At 42.9% G+C, this 11,638-nt stretch overlaps 1 pseudogene; it reads right to left on the bottom strand.

Annotated features, from left to right (window-relative positions):
• The window catches only part of LOC133563735 (transmembrane protein 117-like), a 146,439-nt pseudogene that overhangs the window by 20,163 nt on the left and 114,638 nt on the right, over positions 1–11,638 (bottom strand).

The raw sequence follows: 11,638 nt of genomic DNA, 5'->3' as shown, positions 1-11,638 counted from the left end.
CAATCAAGACATATATATATATATGTACATATATGTATATATATATTTTTTTAAATATATATATATATATATATATATATATATATATATATATATATATATATATATATATATATATAATTGACTGAAAGAGCGCGCACTTGCTGCTGATGTCAAGTTATCGATGGTAAAACGTATTTTTCGACAATATGACTTGACTAAGCGGCTAGGAGACACAACAGGTAACAATAATATGATGGATTAGAAATGACAGATTAAAAAAAAATGAAAATGAAAAATCAAATAATTTTTTTTTAACTTATGACTTCCCGCGGGCCGGATTTTGGACGCTAGGGCCGTAGTTTGGGGACCCTTGATCTTAGACAGAAAATAAGCAAATATCACCTTTATTTGAGATAGTTAATCTTACTTAGGTTTCAGTTTTTGCAGTGTACACACCTACCTTTAAAGTCCTATTGCTGGAACAAAACACATTACATTAGATTTTATTAAGCCAGAATCATTTACCAAGACTCCCACTGTTAGCAGTGCAGCGAATATAACCACAGTCAATTATCTCCACATGGTAAAATTCCCAAGGAACCGTATAACAAGTCTCTGGCTGTTAATGAAGTCCACTGCACTTAGCACTGCAAGCCTTTTTCTGGCCGACATTCTTGACGAGGATAAGCGAATGTAAAGATGTGCAACAACCAGACAGTCTGTGCAAATCACACCAAACTCTACAAGAGATGAAGCCATAGCAACAACATCCTGCAGCCTCCCCCCCTAAGATATTAATTAGGACCCTCCAGTGGTCTTTGTGTTCCGTGGCGGGCGCTGCCATGCATGGCGCTAACGAGCATGGCATTTAAATACGCCTCCAACACCACGACAAATATAGGGAGAGTCCTAAAAAAAGACGTGTACATACCCACCCATAAGAAGTAAAGCCTCGCTTGAAGGCAGGAATCCAAACGGATCATTAATTAGTTTGAGAACAGCAGAGCGCATCTTTTCTCACCGAGGATTGACAGTCCGTGAACTATAGCAGCACGGAGGTGACCTCTAGGGGGCGTGCAGCCCTGTTTAATCATTAAAGGCCTACTGAAAGCCACTACTAGCGACCACGCAGTCTGATAGTTTATATATCAATGATGAAATATTAACATTGCAACACATGCCAATACGGCCTTTTTAGTTTACTAAATTACCATTTTAAATTTCCCCGGGGGTTTCGTCTTGAAAACGTCGCGTAATGATGACGTGTACACAAGACGTCACGCGTTTTTAGGAAGTATGAGCGCTATGCACACACACAGCTAAATGTCGTCTGCTTTAATGGCATAATTACACAGTATTCTGGACATCTGTGTTGCTGAATCTTTTGCAATTTGTTCAATTAATAATGGAGAAGTCCAAGTAGAAAGATGGAGTTGGAAAGTTTTAGCCTTTAGCCCAGGGGTCGGGAACCTTGTTGGCTGAGAGAGCCATGAAAGCCAAATATTTCAAAATGTATTTCCGTGAGAGCCATATCATATTTTTTAACACTAAATACAACTAAATGTGTGCATTTTTAAGTAAGACCAACATTTTTAGAGTATAACACGTCTCTTATTCTTTTTCATAGCATTGTTATTCTGAAGCTAACCAATAATGAATAAAATGTCATGTCTGTTGATCATGTTTTTGTTTGGCCATGTGGACTCTTTAAGTTCCTGTTTTTTTCCACTCCCTTGTCTGGTTTCCTTTGTTACTCATTTCGTCCACCTGTCTCTGGTGGACAAAATGCCCGCTCACTTGCTTCCCGAGCACTAATCAGAGGCAGCATTTAAGCTTGTCTTTGCCAGTCAGTCACTCTGGCGTCAATGTGATCTTTTCTTGCTCTGTGCTGACTTGTTTCATGCCTTGCCATAGTTTCGTGCTTTATGCCATGCCAAGTATTTTTTGTTTGATTTATGTTCATAGTCTGTTTATGCGTTAGCTTTCTTCCTTAGCCCAAGTTGTGCCTACACTGCGAGCGATTTTTGTTTGTATCTTTTTTTTGTTTAAATTGAGTCATGTTATTACCTAAATGCCATGTCCCGAGCAGGGGCGTCGCCAGAAATATTTCAGTGGGGCACGTGCCCCACTGTTGATCTGCAGTGCCCCAGTAAAAATTTCACCAATAATAAAAAACGCTTCAGAGTTTTAAGTCTACATAACATAGACACCAGCGCACATACTACTTAGTATGGTAATTGATTGCTACTGTATTCACTCCACATAACAATGAGCACATGGCTACTTAATATGGTAATTTATTCACGTGTGGATCGAGACTTCGGTTGAGAGAGAGAGAGACAGAGAGAGAGCGAGAGAGAGGGGATTCGAATCACTGCGTGAGGTAGGTGACGTTAGCCAACAACAATTTCTAAATTACAATATTTTGATTTTGAATTGACTCAAACTGTAACTCCTAGATGGATTTAAGAAAGTTATTCGCCCGCAGCAGAGAAGAAGCAGCAGGAATGAGAGATGTAAGTGAAGTCCTAGCTAGCTAGGCAACATCATTGTCTTAAGTTGATGCTAAGTTAGCTAACGTTATTCCTTGTATCAAGACAAACATATTCATTTGCTGTACGAGCTGTCGGGGGAATTTCCAATCAACATGAAACATAATGTTGGTTATTGTCTGCTGCTTCTGCATCAATGATGATTTGGAGTAAGCATGTGTGAGTTGAGTGCTTCTCAAATGCTTTATCTTCAGGAAGAAAAACATTTTTCCATATCATCAAGTCGTGAGCCAAATTTTTAAATCGTCCATCCATCCATCTTCTTCCGCTTATCCGAGGTTGGGTCGCGGGGGCAACAACCTAAGCAGGAAAACCCAGACTTCCCTTTCCCCAGCCCCCTTCGTCTAGCTCTTCCCGGGGGATCCCGAGGCGTTCCCAGGCCAGCCGGGAGACATAGTCTTCCCAACGTGTCCTGGGTCTTCCCCGTGGCCTCCTACCGGTTGGACTTGCCCTAAACACCTCCCTAGGGAGGCGTTCGGGTGGCATCCTGACCAGATGCCCGAACCACCTCATCTGGCTCCTCTCGATGTGAAGGAGCAGCGGCTTTACTTTGAGTTCCTCCCGGATGGCAGAGCTTCTCACCCTATCTCTAAGGGAGAGCCCCGCCACACGGCGGAGGAAACTCATTTCGGCCGCTTGTACCCGTGATCTTATCCTTTCGGTCATGACCCAAAGCTCATGACCATAGGTGAGGATGGGAACGTAGATCGACCGGTAAATTGAGAGCTTTGCCTTCCAGCTCAGCTCCTTCTTCACCACAACGGATCGGAACAACGTCCGCATTACTGAAGACGCCGCACCGATCCGCCTGTCGATCTCACGATCCACTCTTCCCCCACTCGTGAACAAGACTCCTAGGTACTTGAACTCCTCCACTTGGGGCAGGGTCTCCTCCCCAACCCGGAGATGGCATTCCACCCTTTTCCGGGCGAGAACCATGGACTCGGACTTGGAGGTGCTGATTCTCATTCCGGTCGCTTCACACTCGGCTGCAAACCGATCCAGTAAGAGCTGAAGATCCCGGTCAGATGAAGCCATCAGGACCACATCATCTGCAAAAAGCAGAGACCTAATCCTGCGGTCACCAAACCGGAACCCCTCAACGCCTTGACTGCGCGGGCCGGAAAAAAACCTGTTCGCGGGCCTGATCCGGCCCACGGGCCTTATGTTTGACACCCCTGGCCTAGTACCTGACTGCCCCCTAGCCAGGGATACGGTGAATACCTCAGTGGCGGTGCAGGCGGAAGACGGTAGATTTAAGAACTACCACAACGGCTGCGATGGCGGAAAAGGCTGCGGCAGAAAAGTGTCCCCAGTCATCTTGGACTCCATGCCACTGGACCCTGACCCGATTCTGTGCACCAGTCTCCCCACATTAAACTAAGTCACGCACAGGCATCCTCCATAAAGGGATACACCCCTACCAGGAGGATCGTCATACTCGTTCGAGTGACCGCCGATGATGATGACCGGTATACCGTACAACCCTAGTACCAGTATTGTCCATCCATCCATTTTCTACCGCTTGTTCCCTTCTGGGGTCGCGGGGGGCACTGGCGCCTATCTCAGCTACAATCGGGCGGAAGGCGGGGTACACCCTGGACAAGTCGCCACCTCATCGCAGGGCCAACACAGATAGACAGACAACATTCACACTCACATTCACACAGTATTGTAAAATATGAAATACAAACCCTGTTTCCATATGAGTTGGGAAATTGTGTTAGATGTAAATATAAACGGAATACAATGATTTGCAAATCATTTTCAACCCATATTCCTACAAAGAAATGCTACAAAGACAACATATTTGATGTTCAATCAATCAATCAATCAATCAATCAATCAATCAATCAATGTTTACTTATATAGCCCTAAATCACTAGTGTCTCAAAGGGCTGCACAAACCACTACGACATCCTCGGTAGGCCCACATAAGGGCAAGGAAAACTCACACCCAGTGGGACGTCGGTGACAATGATGACTATGAGAACCTCAGAGAGGACGAAAGCAATGGATGTTCAAACTGATAAACAATTTTTATTTTTTTCCAAATAATCATTAACTTTAGAATTTGATGCCAGCAACACGTGACAAAGAAGTAGGGAAAGGTGACAATAAATACTGATAAAGTTGAGGAATGCTCATCAAACACTTATTTGGAACATCCCACAGGTGTGCAGGCTAATTGGGAACAGGTGGGTGCCATGATTGGGTATAAAAACAGCTTCCCAAAAAATGCTCAGTCTTTCACAAGAAAGGATGGGGCGAGGTACACCCCTTTGTCCACAACTGCGTGAGCAAATAGTCAAACAGTTTAAGAACAACGTTTCTCAAAGTGCAATTGCAAGAAATGTAGGGATTTCAACATCTACGGTGCATAATATCATGAGAAGGTTCAGAGAATCTGGAGAAATCACTCCATGTAAGCGGCATGGCCGGAAACCAACATTGAATGACCATGACCTTTGATCCCTCAGACGGCACTGTATCAAAAAACGACATCAATCTCTAAAGGATATCACCACATGGGCTCAGGAACACTTCAAAAAACCACTGTCACTAAATACAGTTTGTTGCTACATCTACTATGCAGAGCGAGAGCCATTTATCAACAACATCCAGAAACCCCGCCGGCTTCTCTGGGCCCGAGATCATCTAAGATGGACTGATGCGAAGTGGAAAAGTGTTCCGTGGTCTGACAAGTCCACATTTCAAATTATTTTTCGAAATATTCGACATCGTGTCATCCGGACCAAAGGGGAAGCGAACCATTCAGACTGTTATCGAGGCAAAGTTCAAAAGCCAGCATCTGTGATGGTATGGGGGTGCATTAGTGCCCAAGGCATGGGTAACTTACACATCTGTGAAGGCACCATTAATGCTGAAAGGTACATACAGGTTTTGGAACAACATATGCTGCCATCTAAGTACCGTCTTTTTCATGGACGCCCCTGCTTATTTCAGCAAGACAATGCCAAGCCACATTCAGCGCGTGTTACAACAATGTCAATTGATTTACGTGGTCCCGACTTAAACGAGTTGAAAAATTTATTCGGGTGATACCATTTAGTGGTCAATTTTATGGAATATGTACTGTACAGTGCAATCTACTAATAAAAGTTTCAATCAATCAATCAAGCGTGGCTACGTAAAAAAAAAAGAGTGCGGGTACTTTCCTGGCCCGCCTGCATTCCAGACCTGTCTCCCATTATGAAGTGTAAAATACGACAGCGGAGACCCCGGACTGTTGAACGACCGAAGCTCTACATAAAACAAGAATGGGAAAGAATTCCACTTTCAAAGCTTCAACAATTACTTTCCTCAGTTCCCAAACGTTAATTGAGTGTTGTTAAAAGAAAAGGTGATGTAACACAGTGGTGAACATGCCCTTTCCCAACTACTTTGGCACGTGTTGCAGCCATGAAATTCTAAGGTAATTATTATTTGCAAAAAAAATTTATGAGTTTGAACATCTAGTATGTCTTTGTAGTGCATTCAACTGAATATGAGTTGAAAAGGATTTGCAAATCATTGTATTCCGTTTATATTTACATCCAACACAATTTCCCAACTCATATGGAAACGGGGTTTGTAGAACCCCTCGCCTTTACATTTGGTGGAAAGAACTTTTCAAAGTTGTTGTTTTTACCCAGACAAACACATTTGCATATTCATGAGCCATAGCTTTATTGATGTACACTTTCCTATGGGAAGCAGTAGTTTGTGTGGAAGTGAGGAAAAATCCTGTGAGTCATCATTAAAGGAAATGAAGGCGGCCCACAAGGGAACGCGCAGCTAAGGGTTCATGGCGGAGGATTTTCTGAGGGAGAACAGAAGAATAAGGAGTCAACTGTGTGTGTGCTTACATGGGAAGTGTGTATGCAATATGCATGTGTGTGTGTCCTCTGCAGCTGTGAATGATCAAACGCCACTTCTCGCTGCCTCATTGATAAATTGGGGAGTGGGGATGATCGGACGCGAATTGGCATTAAGATGGAGTGAGAAACCAGGAGTCATCCTGGCGAGCTTCTTGTTTTTAATTGGCCACTAGAGAGCGCTCATACCTGCATGACAATGAGGAGGTCGAAGACCAAGATGAAGGAGGCCAGGAAAGCTCTGGAGAGCTCATCGGTGGGCAGGAAGCCTCGGTTCAGTCTGTCCCAGTTGATCCAGTCGGTGAGGATGAACAGAACCACGAGTGACGTCAGGGAGAAGAGCACGGTCCTGCACCGCGGTGTAGACCACAGAGGGAGGAAGAGATCGGAGTGAATGAGAGCAAAAGCCAACTTTGAAACACTTCATGTATCCCAAAGTCCGAAAGAGATTTATTACAAACTAGGGCTGGGCGACACAGTGGGGCAAAACAGTATTTAGTCAGCCACCGATTGTGCAAGTTCTCCCACTTAAAATGATGACAGAGGTCTGTCATTTTCATCATAGGTACACTTCAACTGTGAGAGACAGAATGTGAAAAAAAAATCCAGGAATTCACATTATAGAAATTTTAAAGAATTTATTTGTAAATTATGGTGGAAAATAAGTATTTGGTCAACCATTCAAAGCTCTCACTGATGGAAGGAGGTTTTGGCTCAAAATCTCACGATACATGGCCCTTTTCATTCTTTCCTTAACATGGATCAATCGTCCTGTCCCCTTAGCAGAAAAACAGCCCCAAAGCATGATGTTTCCACCCCCATGCTTCACAGTAGGTGTGGTGTTCTTGGGATGCAACTCAGTATTCTTCTTCTTCCAAACACGACAAGTTGAGTTTATACCAAAAAGTTCTATTTTGGTTTCATCTGACCACATGACATTCTCCCAATCCTCCGCTCTATCATCCATGTATCCATTTTGGTATAAACTCAACTCGTCGTGTTTGGAGGAAGAAGAATACTGAGTTGCATCCCAATTAATCAATCAATCAATCAATCAATGTTTATTTATATAGCCCCAAATCACAAATGTCTCAAAGGACTGCACAAATCATTACGACTACAACATCCTCGGAAGAACCCACAAAAGGGCAAGGAAAACTCACACCCAGTGGGCAGGGAGAATTCACATCCAGTGGGACGCCAGTGACAATGCTGACTATGAGAAACCTTCGAGAGGACCTCAGATGTGGGCAACCCCCCCCCCCCCCCCCCCTAGGGGACCGAAAGCAATGGATGTCGAGCGGGTCTAACATGGTGCTGTGAAAGTTCAATCCATAGTGGCTCCAACACAGCCGCGAGAGTTCAGTTCAAAGCGGATCCAAGACAGCAGCGAGAGTCCTGTCCACAGGAAACCATCTCAAGCGGAGGCGGATCAGCAGCGTAGAGATGTCCCCAACCGATACAGGCGAGCGGTCCATCCTGGGTTCCGAAGAGCGGTCCATCCTGGGTCTCGACTCTGGACAGCCAGTACCGCACCCCCTCCACAAGGGAGGGGGGGACATAGGACAAAAAAAAGAAGCGGCAGATCAACTGGTCTAAAAAGCCTACTGTGAAGCATGGGTGTCACAGTTATTTGGTGTCGAACCCCAAGATACAGAGAAGGAGGCAGGCATTTGGTAAGTAAACATGATTTAATTAAATAGTAGGACAAAAAAAACCCCAAAAGGGTACAAACAAAAAGCGCACACATGGGCGGAATAACAAACTAAGGGTCTAGGTTGATTGGCAACACTAAATTGGCACTAGTGTGTGAATGTGAGTGTGAATGTTGTCTGTCTATCTGTGTTGGCCCTGCGTCGAGGTGGCGACTTGTCCAGGGTGTACCCCGCCTTCCGCCCGATTGTAGCTGAGATAGGCGCCGCCGCCCCCCGCGAGCCCAAAAGGAAATAAGCGGTAGGAAGTGGATGGATGGATGGGTCTTTAGCATAGAAGTTAGCAAGAAACAAAAACGTACCTAGCGTGGAAACTAGCGGGTAGCAAACAGGAAAAACTGGAAATGGCTAATGCTAACAGAAACACCTTACCGCCACGACGACCAGGACAAAATGTAGCACGACAGGTAGTAGCTGTAACAAAACAACACGACAAGAGCGACATGTGGCAATGACAATACAAATGACAGCAACTGACACAACACTAAACAGGTACAAATAGGAGCGGGCTGATTGGCAACAGGTGTGGCCAGGTGCCAATCAGCCGCAGCTGAAGAGGAACACAGCACTCAGGAAACAAGACAGGAAGCTGACAAAATAAGAGCACTAAACAGGAACTAAGGACAGGAAATACTAAACACTGAGGAAACAGACAAATGCAGGGGAAAAAACTAAAACATAGACAAACTGTCAGCTTTGGGGCTGTTTTTCTGCTAAATAAATGGGTTGTACTTGTATAGCGCTTTTCTACCTTCAAGGTACTGCAACAATTAGTCTACATGGTTGACAAATTATTTTGACAAATAGTCGTGACGTCATCACTCGTGCTTTTCCGGGCCGGAGTGAGTCACTTGCCATCAACATTGCCATTGCTAACATGTGAAGTTTGAGGATATTTCATCTTATTCTTGTTTAAAAACATGAATTCTTAGCTCTGTTTGCAAAGTGGACCTCGTTTTTATGGCAGTACATCAGTGATATGCCAGTTTTTAAATGGGAGACATGATGTGGGACATTTGGAGGGAGGACACGGTCTCGACCTCGGTAAGAGTGTTAGCTTCTACCTTGTTAGCAAGCTAACAAGAGTGAGACATAGTTGTGTGAAACATAACTTAAACTATCATTTTAGTCGAAGTCAACCAGCTAAACTTTGTCTATATTAGGGCTGGGGGATATATTGATATAGTTGATATATCGCGGGTTTGTCTCTGTGCGATATAGACAATGACTATATTGGGATATCCGAGTATACGTTCTCACACAGTTGCTTTTAGCTGCGGGCATTACACTACAGGCTCTTCCCACTCTTTCTTGTCTCTCCTTCTCACAGAGACATAAAACAAGCGCACCTTCTTACATACGTCACATACGTATACGCCCTCGCGGAGCAGAGAGGTAGCGGCATGGGTAACGTTAGCTGTGATGCTAGTGGTAATACGAGAGAAAGAAGGTGCGAATCTGGTAACAAATGAAGGAAGAATTAATTCCCAAGAAATACAGCAAGGGGTCCATCATCTGCCAGTGGTTTGATTTCAAGCGGGAATGTCGAACAGACAACTATAATTTGTCAAGTGTGGGGCAAAAGCGTTGCTACAAAAAGTAGTATTACTGTAAATATGTAGCATCATTTGAAAAGTCATCTGCTAGAGAATGAAGAGTGTTTACTCCGCAAGTCAACATCTCGGTTCGGTGCCACACGCCCACACCATCAAAATGCCGAGGCAAACATTTCCACATCAACACCGTATGAAAGAAATAGTCAACAACAGAAGGAGGTAACATCTGCAGGAACCTACCACATAGCAAAGGACATACATTATTTGATTTCCTATTATGCAGCACATTTTTATTTGACAGTTATTGAAATATCTTGTGTGACATCATGCACAAAAGTGCACTTTATTTGTTTTAAACTATTGTAGTGGCGTTCTGTACAAAAATTGCACTTTAATTTAGTGTTGTTTTGATATGTCATCTTAGTGACATCATGCACAAAAGTGCACCAATAGATTGTTTTAAAATGTCTCTAAAAATCTCACTTTCTGTTTTGAAATAACATGAATGTTTGTGCCACTGCTTAATAACCGTTTGAAAAATACACTTTTGGTCAATTGACTTAGGTGTGATTTCCCTCTCTGCATGAAAGTTCAAAATGAGCATATATTAATGCAGTATGAAGAAGAATGTTTTAATGTAGACACATAGAATCATCATACTGCTGTGATTATATTCATCAAGTGTTCATCCAAGGCTAAGGCAAAATATCGAGATATATATCATGTATCGCGATATGGCCTAAAAAATATCGAGATATTTAAAAAAGGCCATATCGCCCGGCCCTAGTCTATATCAGTTCCAGTATCTTTATAAGCAAGGTTAATTTGCAATGCTGTAAGACACTTTAACAAATGCCAACCACACACACAAACACACAAACACATGCACACACGCACACATGTACACACACACACATGCGCACACACACACATACACACACGCACACACACAAAAATGCACGCGCACGCACACACACACACACACACACACACACACACACACACACACACACACACACATAAGAGGGGCCGTTAGGGACATTATTCAGAATTACCTCTTACATAGACTACTGAAATGCTCTCACATAAACAACTGAAATGTTTTTCTCTCACACACACCACTGAAACACTCTTATACACACTACTGAAACACTCTTATACACAATACTGAAATGCTCTCACATAAACAACTGAAATGTTTTTCCCTCACACACACCACTGAAACACTCTTATACACACTACTGAAATGCTCTCACATAAACAACTGAAATTTTTTTCTCTCACACACAATACTGAAACTCTCTTATACACACGACTAAAATGCTCTTAAATACACGACTGAAATGCTCTCACATACACTACTGAAATGCTCTTACATACACTACTGAAATGCTCTCACACAAACAACTAAAATGCTCTTACATAAACAAGTAAAATGCTCTCACATAAACAAGTAAAATGCTCTCACATAAACAAGTAAAATGCTCTCACATAAACAAGTAAAATGCTCTCACATAAACAAGTAAAATGCTCTCACATAAACAATAAAATGCTCTCACATAAACAACTGAAATGTTTTTCTCTCACACACAATACTGAAACTCTCTTATACACACGACTAAAATGCTCTTACATACACTACTGAAATGCTCTCACATACACGACTGAAATGCTCTCACATACACTACTGAAATGCTCTCACACAAACAACTAAAATGCTCTCACACAAACAAGTAAAATGCTCTCACATAAACAAGTAAAATGCTCTCACATAAACAAGTAAAATGCTCTCACATAAACAAGTAAAATGCTCTCACATAAACAACAAAATGCTCTCACATAAACAACTGAAATGTTTTTCTCTCACACACAATACTGAAACTCTCTTATACACACGACTAAAATGCTCTTACACACACTACTGAAATGCTCTCACATACACTACTGAAATGCTCTCA

Source organism: Nerophis ophidion, linkage group LG12 (assembly GCF_033978795.1).
Source record: "Nerophis ophidion isolate RoL-2023_Sa linkage group LG12, RoL_Noph_v1.0, whole genome shotgun sequence".
In the NCBI taxonomy this organism is placed as follows: domain Eukaryota; kingdom Metazoa; phylum Chordata; class Actinopteri; order Syngnathiformes; family Syngnathidae; genus Nerophis; species Nerophis ophidion.
Note: the sequence above shows the minus strand (reverse complement) of the source record. Positions and strands in the feature narration are given on the sequence as shown.